Source organism: Protopterus annectens, chromosome 14.part0, assembly GCF_019279795.1.
Source record: "Protopterus annectens isolate FY-2018-M chromosome 14.part0, PAN1.0, whole genome shotgun sequence".
Lineage (NCBI taxonomy): Eukaryota > Metazoa > Chordata > Ceratodontiformes > Protopteridae > Protopterus > Protopterus annectens.
The window spans coordinates 50,791,114-50,805,714 of record NC_056748.1 but is presented as its reverse complement, the minus strand read 5'-3'; the positions used below and the strand labels follow the sequence as shown (position 1 = coordinate 50,805,714).

At 43.1% G+C, this 14,601-nt stretch overlaps 1 protein-coding gene across 1 annotated transcript in view; it reads right to left on the bottom strand.

Annotated features, from left to right (window-relative positions):
• Positions 1-14,601, bottom strand: part of DLG5 (discs large MAGUK scaffold protein 5) — a 3,463,687-nt gene that overhangs the window by 2,155,520 nt on the left and 1,293,566 nt on the right. The gene's annotated exons all lie outside the window — the stretch shown is intronic.

The following is a 14,601-nucleotide window of genomic DNA, read 5'->3' as shown; positions in this document are numbered from 1 at the left end:
ATAAGAGAGCTTCGAAGTCCAGATACCTCGATGGGAGGAAGAATCGAAGTAATCGGAGCCAACGTCGGAGCCGATGAGGATGCACTGGAGCCAAAGGAACCACTATCGGAGCGTCCATGGACTCCAGCTCCAAACTAAATATAATCGGAGGAGGAATCAAAATCGAAGCGGAAGGAGCTGAAGCCTGTTTAGGTGGGCTCATAAGCATTTTAGCAAGGTCCTGTGACTTAAGCAACCTACTGACCACTCTCTCCACATCCTGATCTGATAACCTCAAGGATCGAGAGGAGTGGAAAGATGAGTGATGACTGGACTTGCTTTGAAGTAATGGTGACTGTGGCACCGAGCGAATCGGCTCCAAAGGAGACCTAGCTCTTTTGTGGCTCCGAGACGGCTCCGAAGTAACAGTTGGATCCGACGGAGGGGTAGTCTTGTCGGTGCTAGCCGGCACCGACACACTTGTTTGTCAAGCTCACAGATTGGTTCCGAACATGAAGTCGACGGCTTGACTGCTTTCAAAGGTTTCTCTGGCTGAAAAGCTTTAGCCGGAGAATCCTGTTTTAATACTCCACGGAGGATAAGCTTGTTTTTCCACTCCTGCAGGACCTTGGACTAAAGGCATGACAAACAGCACATGACAAATAGCACTAGAGAACTGCAGGTGCACAGCCCCCAAGCAATAAACACAACTAATGTGCCCATCTGTCAGAGACATCTTCTGACAGCATGAGTCACACTTTTTAAAACCAGAGGTTTTAACTTCCTTAGACATTTTAGTAAAAGTCAAACTACAATAGAAAAACTAAAAATTAATAAAAACCTTAAAGGAGAGCTTCTAACTTAAACGGCTGTCCTTAACGGGTGGGAGGGGAAGAACTCTCTAAATTAAACGAGTTCAGGGAATAACAGAAGGCCTAGTGACTAAGGGGCGATGGCCAACATAGCACCAAAGTAAAGCACAAGGACAAGGTAAGGGGGTTTACAATAAAAGAAACTTACAAACTACTACCAAAGAAGAATTACATCAAATTTTAAGCACAATATTTGAATTTAAAAGAGACAAAAAATTATACTAAGCCTGAGCCAGTATTGATCGCGACCTCGCAGCTAAAGCGGCAAACGAGATCTGGGTTAGCTGGCGCTGAGCATTCTGGGATAAGGGCTAGTCTCGAGCTATAGTAAGTGGCCGAGTCAGAGCCGAGGATCGGCTCCCAACCCATCCAGCAAGAACGAAGGCAAGATTGGACAACTTAACATCAACTTATGCGTGAATACAGAAAGTACAGCTGTGGGAGTAGACTTGCCATCACATTATGCGTTCCAGTAAATGAATGACTGCTGCAGTACTGCTACTTATCTGCGAGAATTAGCAGCAAGCAGACATTCTCCCTTCCAGCTTGACTTCCATAGCTTTAAGATGTCACCAGAGTACAGAACTCCTCCCATGTCCGGTATGTTAATTACATGCACAGTTAAAAAGAAAGCAGTCTGTGTCATTTTCAGATCAATTTCATTCCAACAGACAAGTTCAACTCTTGTCTATGACAGGAATTTACCACTTATAGCCAGTAGGATAGACATCATAACCAGTGGCTATGTACAGTGGCTCCACATTTCTCTTGAGGAGAGATGCCCTTATTGACTCCTCATTTGAAATCATGCCTGAGATACTAGGAGAATTTAAGAAAACAAAAAACACACTGCCTTAAGACACTGTGCAGCTGTGACGGACCCTTGTCGAAACAAATACAACAGGACTAACTATCTTTGTTCACTTGTCTCAAGCTGGAAGGCCTCATCTGTACTGAATCTAACACTGCACTTAGAAATGCAGGGCTATGAGGAGGTCAAAGTGTCATCATCATCATCAACCCCCCCCATTTTTCAAGTTAGGCTATGAAGAGGTCAAATCATCCCTGTGACGTCCCTCCTCTTGGTCAATGATCAAGGAGCCTCAATGCTCACCACTGACACTGGTGGGGAACATTCACTGAGAGAAAAATAGACACACACAGTATTTTCAGATGCAGTTCTCTGCACCAAGTACAATTTCCCTTAAGAGTACATAGGGAATACACACTCCAATCCTGGGGCTGGACCTTCTACTCCAGGCCCCAAATAAGACTCCACACTGACCACCTCCAAGATGAGTCCTCAGCAGGGTGTTCCAAGCCAAGTCCTCCAACACCCTCTGTGTGAAATCAGTGCTCTTGTGTCCCTGTTCCAAGTAGCTGACACACACACTCTCTGAAATTTGATTTTAACACACACACCTGGGAAAGGCTGGCACAGATTTACCCGTTATGCCACCTCCACTCAGACCCCAAAGCCAGCTACTCTAAAGCTCTTACCAGGGTACCCAATTATATTTAGCAAAATTTATACTTACACAAATGGTAGTATTTCCAAGCAGCAAGACTTTCAGGAACATGAAGTCACACTATCACTAAATAAATGCAAGTGCTCTGAAAGATTAAAATATTTTCTAAAAGGCCAGCCACAGTGAAAGATTTAGCTATACTTAATAAAAAAATAAATAAGACAATAATGAATAACTATTTGCAATAAACAGCAAAGCTTCAGTCACAGGAAATATAAAAAACACCACCGATGGAAAGACTGCGAGAGATGCACAAAAAACAAAACTTAACTAATCTCACTATTTACCTAACAGACTGAAGAATTCCTATTCCCTAGTTACTTACTAAAGTAAAGCAAGATGAAGGTAGATGAGTGTCTCTTGTCATGTCTAATAACAAGGTGCTGAGTGCATCTATCATATCTCTCACTAACATCTAAATACAATTTCAGTGCTGGCTACAGAAGAATGACATCTCATCTGGTCACCTGACTCTGTGGTACCCACACAAACCACTCGCTAGCAACTGAGCCTGGATTTGGTACAGATGTGTCACAATACACACACAGAACTTTGCTAAGGCTTAATACAGAATCTGGAAGCTATAAAACAATTCCAACATGTCTACTCTTCCTGCAAAAAAGGCTTTTCATAGACATTGCGTCTCTGGCTGCATTCAGACCTGTGAGATAAAATATTTTATGGCCTAAACCAAGTTATTTAATTTCAGGCTATTTTTTTTAAGGTTAGCTGGGCTGAACTTAACCCCTTCCCTTCCAGTATCCTCTATTAAAATATATACATTTCAGCAGCTACAGCAATATAGCCTGACATATGTGTAAATTTTTTCTGTCCAACAGCTTTACAAATACATTTTTAACACAAGCACCTGTACAAAATCTGTACAAATCAGATTACTATTCAAATGACATATAACTCTCCACAAAACTCCAGCTAACTATGCTGGCATATGTTACACATGCACTGCCCTACTCCCTCTGGCACAGCTGGTGCTATCTCACATCATCACATCTCTCCCCTCTTTGAAGACTCAAGCTAGTTTCTCAAGTGACCTTGGAGAAACATTGCTTGAGAGGAATGAGCCTGTCTGGGAACACAGTAACCCATACCCTGTCTTGAAAGTCCATCTGCATTGACAATGCTGACCCCTTCCACTGAGGTATCAGTCTGAGCCTCACTGCAGAGATCACCAAATCCCCCTTATGCTCCTCCTGCCACCCACTGCAAATACTCAGCGCAAGGGCCTCCCTATCAAGGTAAGGCTTCATCATGTTAACATGATACAGTTGGTGCCCCTGCCTCCTGCCTAGTAGGTTTACCATGTAATTAACATCACTGACCTTCCATACTACTTTGAAGGATCCTTCCCAAGCTGCCTGCAGCTTACTGTGTCTGACAGGAATAATCACCATAACCTGCTGTCCCACAACATACTCTGGGCATCAAGCATTCCTGTCATACCAGACCTTTATCTGCTGCTGGGCTCCTGCAAAGTTTTCCTTGGCCAAGCCCATGAGCTCCCTAAGCCTTGTCCTGAGGTTTAGGACATATGCCTCAACAGACTCCTTGTAGGATTCACACTCACCACCCCCACTCATCATGAATCAAATCCAAGGGCCCCCTCACTCTATGCCCATACAGCAATTCAAACGGTGAAAAAAAAAAGAGTTATATACTTACCATAACTTGGATCTGTGTTATCCAGTGTCATTATTCATCATGGATGGGTGTAGGATCCAACATCGGATCCGAGCCAGCAACTAGGAAGACAGCTCCTGAGCTCAAGCTCCTCCCCTTTCCAAGATAACCTTGCTACCCACAACCCTCAGATGGAGTTTGCTGGATAGAAGAAAGGAAACCGTGAAGACTGCCTATAAAGATGAAAATGTACTAAGGGATACATCCCTCCATAACTCCCCAATCACCAGAAGGAGGGTGGGAACATGATTAATAGTGACACTGGAGAGCACAGATTCCAAGTTATGGTAAGTACACAACTGATGCTATCCATGTCATTATTGATCATGGATGGGTCAGAGTTCCCAGCTACTAACAACTCGGGGAGGCCTCATGGAGGAATATGTCAGAGCACAGAAGAACCAAAGGAAGCCCTACTCCTAGACACCAAGTCCAAGTTATAATGTGCAATAAAGGTATGGGGATTAGACCAAGTAGCAGTAGCACAAATCTCATCTAAATAAGGTTTTGCCAAGAAGGCAGAAGATGTGGCTACTGACGTAGTAGACTGAGCTTTGACTGGTCCAGAAAGCTCCAGGTGTCTGTTTTCGTAAATATAAAAAATACAGTTGGCGAAACGATAAATAGATACCTTGGAAACCCCTTGACCTCTCCTAGCCTGAGAAAAGGGAACAAAGAGCTGATCGGACTTTTGAAATTTTTCAGTTCACTTGAGGTAAAAACGTAATTTCCTGTGCACATCCAGGCAATGCAACTTATACTCCCCTTTACTGGAAAAATTAGGAAAAAACACAGGAAGTTGAATCAATTGGGTAAGATTCACCTCCAAGGCTACCTTAGGGACAAAGGAAGGACTGGTCCCGAGAGACACCCTATCCTTATGGAATACCATGAAGGGGGGCTTAATGCACAGAGCCTGCAATTCGGAGACCTTCCTGGCTGAAATAACCGCCACCAAAAAGATGGTCTTCCAGGACAGGAATTTGAGATCACAGGTCGCAGCAAGCTCAAAGGGTTTCTGCATCAAAGACTGCAACACCAGAGCGAGATCCCAGGAGGTCTGAGTAGAAAGATCCCTTTGAGGAAGGCCTTGCACAGCCTAGAAGAAAAGGTGGGACTTTTGTTCAAATGGAAGTTGGAAACCGCCACCAATTGGAGTTTAATCATAGAGAAACTAGCCCCTTGTTGAAAAAGGCCAGGGACAGCAAAATGTTGGAGATAGAAGCTGAAAAGGGCTCTAGATTGCACTGTTTTGCCCAAACAGAAAATCTCTTCCAGTTGCTGGAGGACACCTTCTTGGTAGACGGCTTTTGAGAAGCAAAAATAATGCTCTTAACTGGGGAAGGAAGCCTACACTGGAAAAGAATCAGTGGAATTGGAGGTACCAAGCAGTCACACGAAAAGACTGAAGGTTGGAAAGAGGAAGTCTCCACTGATGGGAAATGAGATCCGGAATGAGATCTAATATCCAAGAAGGACATTTCAGATGAGACCAAAGAAGGGAAAACCATGCTTGATGAGACCAGAGGGGGGGGGGGGGCAATGAGGATGAGAGGAGTCTTCAGGCCACGAGCTTCCTGTAAGACTTTGGGAATGAGAGGAGTTGCGGGATAGGCATATAGAAGTCCTGACAGCCAATCGTGAACCAGAGCATCCCTGGGTGACTCCCCCATTAGGGGGATCAGGGCAAAGTAGTTGCTGCATTTGTGATTGTCTGGAGAGGCAAACAGATTGCAAGGGACACCCCAGTGGTTGAATATCTGACATGCCACTCATGGATTCAGGGACCACTCATAAGGACAAAGGATAGATCTGCTGAGTTTGTCGGCTAATATGTTGGAAATGCCGGGAATGTGTGTTGCAAGAAAAAAGCACCTAGAAGACATCGCCCATTCCCACACTGTCATGGTTTCTCTGCACAGGGAATAATATCATCTGCCCCCCTGCTTACTGATGTACCACACGACCACCATGTTGTCTGACTGAAATGGATTGGTCTCGAGAGGGAGACAGCCCTGGCAGGCTTGCAACGTTAGAAGGACTGCTCTCATCTGTAGGTCATTTATGTGCAATTTGATCTCTAAGGGGGACCCTGTGCCTTGAACAGTCCCTCCCCGATAATGCCCTCCACACTCCAACAGGGAGGGGTCTGGGGTCAGCATGGCTTGGGATCGGGGAAGACAGAAGGGTGTGCCTAAAAGATCATCCTGAGCTTGTAGCCACCAAGCAAGGTGATGTCTGCAGACTTGAGAAATCCTGACAATCATGGACATGGAATAAAGGTGAGCTGACCATTGCACCGCTAGGGTCCACTGCAGATCTCTCATATGATATCTGGTGAGAGGGACTAAATGGATCACCGCTGCCATTGAACCTAGTGCTTGCAAGGTCAAATGGTCTGTGGGACATTCCAGATCCAACAGAAGACGGACCTGGTCCCAAATCATCTCAACTCTGCATAGGGGAAGTGCTGCAGTTTCTGACACCATGTCTAGAAGAACACCAATAAATTCCAAGCTCTGACACAGGGCAAGACGGGATTTGGGCAGCTTGACTGTGATGTTTAGATCCTTAAGGAGAATGAGTGTGCAATCCGTGGCCAATGTAAGTTGATGCCTTGAGGGGGCTGTGAGGAGCCAATCGTCCAGATACAGGTACTGGGTACTGGAAACCTTAGCTGCCACAACTGCCATACATTTGGTAAACACCCAGGGGCCTGTGGTGAGTCCAAAGGGGGCTCTGAACTGATTGAGATTGGCCTCCAGCCAGAAGCACAGCTATCTCCTGGAGTGTCTGTCGATCTTGATGTGACAGTATGCATCCTTCAGATCCACTGAGCTCATCCAATCATCACTGAACAGAAGAGGCAGAATGGACTGAACAGTGACCATCTGAAACTAAGACTTCTTGACTGACAAACGTAAAACACTGAGGTCCAAAATGGGACATAGGTCCCCAGGCTTTTTGGTCACCATAAAGAAGCAAGAGTACGTTCCGGGCCATCTTTGTCCTGTTAGGACCTCCTGGATGGCTCTTTTTTGAAGGAGGTCTCAAAACTCTAGAAGGGCCAACTCCCTCTGGCGGGTTGGAACATCCAGGAGAGATCTTTGAGCTGGAGGGGGCTGAAAAAAGGATATAAAGTAACCCCTGGACAAGATGTTTCACACCCACTGATCTGAGGTAATACCTGTCCACGCTAGTGGGTGGAGGGAGAGACGACCCCCAAATGCCTCCAGGGCAAGACAGCCAAGCAGCCCATCAGGAGCACTGAGGGGGCTTCACCGAGAAGGGTTCCTGGGAGTCCTGGTTCTGTGGACCTCCTCTGCCTCTGGGGTGGCACCTGCTGTCAAACACTGCTGTCAAACACCCTTCCCCGGCCAGAGGAAGAGGATTCCTGCGGAGCATCCTGGAAGACCGAGACCTGCGGAACCACAGTTTCTTACTACCCCTCTGATTTTTGGAATAGTATCACTGGGGAGTAGAAAACTTGATCCCAACCACAGACAGAGTCTTTCCCTCCTGCTTGGTCATGACGGATTCAAGTTTCTTTGACTGAAGAACCAAACAGAGTTGACATGTCGAAAGGGGCGCTAGTGAATGACGCCTTGAAGGGTTCAGCAAACCTGCAAAGGCGAAGCCAGGCATGATGCCTGATGGCAATGCCAGTGCCAGTCGTTCGAGAGGTGGCCTCCATTGCATTAGAGATCAACATCACCGAGGCATTAGCTAGGGAAGTCGGAGTTGACCTCTCTGTATGCAAACAGCAGACGGAGCAAATATCTGTCCCACTCTCTTTTAAACTGGTCTGCAAATGCCTTTAGTATGGTCTTTAGTGTAGAGTTTAACCTATCCACAAGACCATTAGTCTGGAGGTGGTAGGGGTGGTCTTTAGGTGCTTCACCCCACAGTGATACCACTGACAAGTCAGCAGATTTGACATGAAATTGGCACCTCTGTCAGTCAGTATTACTCTCGGGAAACCTACCCTGCTGAAAATATCTAACAAAGCATTTGCCACCTTCTCTGCCTTGATGGAGAACAAAGCCATTGCCTCAGGGTATCCAGTAGCATAATCTACTATCACTATGACAGAATTCTTCCCTGAGGAACTCAGGGTACTCAGAGACCCCACGACATCCACAGCTACCATCTGGAATGGCTCCTCACTCACAGGCAAAGGCTTCAAAGGAGCTTTGACCTTGTCTCCTGCCTTGCCTACTTTTTGACACTGCTCACATGTTCTGCAGTACCCTGTTACATCCCTTGCAATCCAAGGCCAATAAACGTTCTGCAAAATACATCTCTTGGTATGCTTTATGCCTATATGACCTGCAAAAGGAATATCATGAGCTATGGCTAGAAGTGCCAGATGCTATCCTCTGGGCACCACCAAGTGTTGTATTACCTCATCCTCTAGCCCTCCCTCAGGGGTCCACTCTCAAAAAAGTAACTCTTTGCTCCAGTATATAGACTCCCCTTTTCCTTGAGAATCAGTTGCCTCCTTAGCTACCTCTCTCAAGCCTCATAATTTACAGTCCGAGAGCTGAGCCTATCCCCACTCTACCCTTGTGACCCTTCCCAACTCCCCTTCCACAGAAAGTCTGTGATCTTCTAACAGACGTGCCTCACTCTCAGCCTGGGGTACAACCACTCAACTCTGCCCTTGCAGTCACCCTGTCTAAGGGAACATCAGTACCTACTGGCAGCTGTGGCTCACTTTCAGGCTCACTGCTACAGGGTAGCTCACTCACTGAAACAGCCACATTACCAGCCCTGGCTTCAGGTGTGGGGTCTGTCTGTTCTCCTCCAAGCTATCACACCTACATGCCTGTCTGCAAGCCCAACTGAGTGTAAATGAATGCACATAAAGTACTGCATTATCAAAATCATTCTCTATAAATACATCTGCAGGGATATCCTCAAACACACCTATTTGTTTGTTTCCATTTCCACCATCCCAGTCAAGGCAAACCCTGACCAGTGGTATTTAAAATGGGGTCCCTCCTACAGCTCTGATGGGAGTGGACTGCCCAAGCAAGTACTGCTCCTCTTTAACCACTGCAAGCTTTACAATGGTTATGTCAGATGCTGTCTCTCTCTCAGTAGTGCTTGTTTTCCATCCACTAAGATTGGAAACAAACTTCGGTGATAGTTTGGTACCCCTATCACAAGACAACTTACCACTGACATGCTGTTATTCCCACTTGCTGGCTCCCTTACCTTTTGCTACCCACCTGTCCATGGCCCCTCTGGTTATATTCAAAACATCTAAACCTTGATCTTGGCTGTGTACCTGAAATAGTGCATTCCCCTGATACTGGTGAACTCTGCTGAGTTGGTTTACGCTGCCCACCACGGGTCACCTTATATCTATGTACAGTACTGGGTATCCTCTTCTTGTGCAGTGGTGCCCTGCTTGCTACGTAGAGATCCCCTTTTCTCCCCAGCTCATCTGCAGAGTTACACTCCCGGGCTGCCAACCAGATTCTCATATCCTCAGGCAAAGTGCTAAGGGCTTGTTCCCCTCACCAAACGGTCTGCCAGCCTTTCAACAGTGGTGACTTGAAACCCACTCACCCACCTATGAAAATAAGTGCTTAACTCGGCAATATAATCACATACACTTTCATCTGCCTTGCGTCTATGCTCACAAAACTTCTTTTCTGTAAGCTTCGGGTGTTAACTTAAAATATTCCAATAAACATTGTTTAACCTTGTCATAATTTAAGTAATCAGTATCAGACAATTTAGAAACAACAGTTACAACTTGCCATGGAGTAAGGGGGCCAGGAATTGCACCCAGAGCCCTTGGTCAGCATCATATTGTCGGCACACTCTTTCAAATATATAAATAAAAATATCAAAATAATCACCTTTGTTATACTGTGAGAGAAATGTACTGACCTTTTTTGCTTATGGAGTTCATTTATTCCATTTCTCATAACCTCCATGTTCCAGTGAAAGAGTCAGCATGTCCCTCTCATGTAATGCGATTTCTCATTTTCTTCAGCCTCCAAATACTGCAGTCTTTCTGCTGATTCTATTTCCATGCATTTTGCCTCCAGATTAAGCTTTTTTTTAACTCTGGATGGGTTTTTAAATCCTCTGAGGAAAAGTGAACTACCCTGTTTCTGAGGGCTGCACATCCCCATTGTCAGACTAGTCCTTTAGATTTGCACACATTAACGGACTGGATCACTGACAGCTTGCCATAATCCTCTGCTGACATCTTTGCCTGCTTTCCCCAACTAAACTAAACTAACAAAAATAATAAAACTGCTGTGAAAAGTGAAACTCTGCATGTTTACCTTGTGGCTGCTGACAACAGTACAAACACCTTTAGTGACAACAGGCTACAGAAGTTCAATTAATATTCCACCACTTCTCACCAATATTGCTGAGTCTTATTTGGGCCCTGGACAAGAAGTCCAGCCCCAGGACTGGAGTGCACATTCCCTGTGTGCTCTTAAAGAAACTGTGGTCGGTGCAGCGAGCTACATAAGAAAATACTGTGTTGATTATTTTTCTCAGTGGGCGTTCCCCATCACTGTCAGTGGTGAGGATCTAGGCTCCTTGATCACTGGCCCAGAGGAAGGATGTCACAATCGCCATCATCAACCCCCCCCCCCCCGTTTTTCACATTTTCTACATGGGGTTGGGGTGTTGGATCAGCTGCTGTCACCTCTTGATTCAACACCAATCTACTACCTTCCTCAACAGTTATGCCCGACTGCTGCAGGTCTTCTTTCACACAGTCCACCCATTTCTTTACTCTTGCTTTCATCCTTTTCTCCCAAATCATCTTATCAAATCATCACCTACTCTTCTGTACATGTGCCTGAACCATCATAATCAGTTCTCTTTGACCCTCCCTGCAACTGGAGCTATGCTGGCTTCTGTTCTGATGTCCTTATACCTTCATTTGTTTCACAGTATGTATCCTACACCGCCTCTGTTAGGTACTTCATTTGCATCACTTCTAGCTTCCTCAATTGCTCTGCCTTCACTGCCCCAGTTTCTGAACCAAACGGTACTACTGGCTGCATCACTGTTTTGTGCACCTTACTTTCAGCTTCCTTGACATACTTTGGTCATGCACTACCCCTGACAATCTGTGCCAGTTGGCTGCAGTCCCTCTGATTCAACCTTTGACCTTCTCATTCAGAATTCCCCTTGCCTTACCTCAAACACCCCTCACTGATACTTAAAGCTGTTAAGCTGTGCTACTATTTCTCTTCTAAGTTTTCAGCATATCCTGATTTCTTTCATTTGTCATGACAACTGTCTCATCTGTACTCAGTTTTATTCCTTTTCATTCAGTTTGGCATTTCATTCATCTATCATTTGCTGAACAGTCTGTTTGTTGAGCCACATTGTCAGCATACAGCAGCTTTGTTGAGCTGTCCCCTCCAACCTGTTTGCTAATGAAATTAGGGTGATCACCTTTCCTTGTGGCTAAAACTGGAGTAAGGTCACACCCCTTGCAACACCTGTAACCCTGCACATTCCTGCCCCATCTCCCACCCACGTTTTACCCATTTTGTGATGTCACTATGACACCAGCTGACAGGAACAAATCTTTTTCCATTCTTGATGCCTGCTTTCAGCCGATTTACTATGCTTTTCTGTATGTATATATATATATATATATATATATATATATATATATATATATATATATATATAAAAGCGTAGTAAATCAGCCAATTTTACAAACTCCGATAGTCTGTTTCTTTTTTTGAAACAGGATCCCGGAGTCTGTACAGTGTTCTCTGGACTACTGTTGAATGAATCTGATTTCTATATAGTCCAGAAAAAAGAACGGCCAGATGGCAACCCTAAATTAAATCCACAGCTAGTATGAACAGCAGTGGTCTCGGGAGATGAAACCTGAAGAACCCGTATTCCACTGGAAACCCCTCTGTGAGTCTGAACTCTATTCAGATTTGTGTCATTGGGTCCTAGTACATAACTTGTACCAATTTTACCAATGTTTGCAGAACACACCTTGTCAAATGCTTTCTCCAAGTCTAGGAATGTCCAGCTGGACTCTCTTCTCAGCTCTAGCTTCTTCTCCACTATCTGTCTCACTGCAAATGTCAGGTCAGTTTTGCTGCATCCTGACCTTAATCTGAACTGCTCAGCTCCCATTTTACTTTCTATTACTACGTTGTATATTCATTTATCACTGTGTCAGTGGCACAACAGACAGCACACTTGTCTCTAGTGCAGAAGACTGTGGGTTCTATTCAACACTGGGTAGATCGATGACTGACACTACAGTGTAGCATAAGGGGGGTGCTGCATTTATGAGCGTGTTATCCTTTGATGAGGTGTTAAACAGTGGTTCCATCTGCTTGACTTGGTGGTAGCTCAGGTGGATATAAAAGATTCCAAAGCACCTACTGAAAAGAGTAGGGGTCCTTTATTTATCTACAAAAATAACTCTTACTTACGAAACATTTACAAATGTACAAATATATAGATATACAAATCCACTTACACAATCATACTAAATTTTCATCGCCATTAGACCCCCCCCCACTCATTTTTCCATAACCACCATCTGATTCTACTTAATACTGTTGCTAAACTCCAGTTACCATTAAACATCATTTCATTTATTCTTTCAATGCATATAACATAAAATAATCTCTGTCTATTCTATTATATTCTTTACTTCTTTTCTCATAATATCCATATTTGATCATATCCATGTTTATTTTATCCATTTCTTCTATATCTTCAAAAAAATCTTCTTTTCATAGTTTTCTCCATAACTTTTTTATTCTTTTACTTTTCAAAACAACATGTTTCGTAGTTTATTCTTCTTGACAATGTAAACATATTCTACCACTTTTCTTCTTAAATGGCATATTTCCTTTTACTGGCATTTTTTCTATTACCAGTTTCCAAAAAAATCTTGACATTTCACTTTCTGATTACACCACTTGCTTCTTATTTTTATAGCGTTGTTAGACTTTCCTGTGGTTTTACATAGTAATGTCTTATTACATTGTTATACCATACTTTTCTTTTTTATGTCAACAATTTTTTTACTTTCCACAAAAATATTTTTTCTTGGTAACATTTTATTTCTTCATTTATACACTGTTTTTCACTATACCTCAAAATTTAACATACTTATTATACAATTTTACTACTAATCTCTCATCTTTTTCATTTATCCTCTAACACTTTGTAAAAATGAAATGAAGCAGCATATGCCACTGGGTTAATTAACCCTAAACCACCTTCTTAACTTACATACAAAACTCCTCTTTTTTTCTGCGTTTAATATAGAACCCCATATAAATTAAAAATATCTGCATTAATTCCTTTTCAAGTACTGTCGACAACAAAGACACTTTCTAAGTATGCTATTTTTCAAATAAGCTTTTTTTCTGAATGATAATTTATGTTCTCCAGAAAAGACGTTTGTTTCAGTTCTTTTACTGTTTTTTTTCCACTGAATTCTACTTATGTCTTTATTACTAAATTTTATACCCAACACAGAAACTTCATTCACTGTATAAAATATACCCCGATCTTTACTACATCACTTAAACCTTTACTACTTTCTTTATTTAAAGCCACCCCTATCATCTGTAAAGACTCAACTATGCAAATTATTTCTTCTTTTATTCAAATTACAGAACTGGTATTCTTAACCCTTCAGGTGTTAGATACCCCACATCCTTCATTTTGTAATGGCCTACAGCCTAGGCCAGCTGAAGAACAACTAAAGCCCCACTTGACCATCTAAAATATCGTCAACTCAGGAATGATACAAAAAAAAATCTATTTTACTAGATAAAAAAAGCTTCTATCAAAATCTCCTACAAAAACACCAAAACAACCCTCAAAAGTCCTGGACAGGCTTAAATCAACTACTTCATCCAGGTCATTCTACCACCTCAACCGCGGCTAACCACACACACAGTTCCCCAGAGACCATAGCTGGGGCTTATAACTTTTTTCACTAAAACAATCCAATCCCTAGCAAATCAACTAACCCCCACAAACTTGAACCACACCCCTAATCGACCAACTAATCACCCCCAATTTAGCTTCCAGACGATATCCACTAGTTTTATCAAAACACTTATAAAAAAACTAAAACATACCACCCTCGCTGCTGACCTCCCTGCAGAGTACCTACAAATAGCTGCAAATGCCACTGCAAATCTCAAATCTATCCTTATCAACAGAACCTTATCCAAAACTATTACTAAATACTAACATATATAACTTCGTAATGTTCTCACTTATATTTTTTCATGATTACCCATTATATTTCATGTCCATTTGTATCAACTGGCTTATTAAGGTCTCCTATCATGACTTCTGCTCATTTTCTACTCATAATATCATACACAATTTCTCTACCATTAATGATTCTTGACAACCCTTCCCCTTTATACTACATAACATCACCCATAATATTTCCCATTATAGTTTCAAACCTCTTTTGTATTATTTTCATTAAGATCGTATAATCATTATTTAATACTACTGGTCTC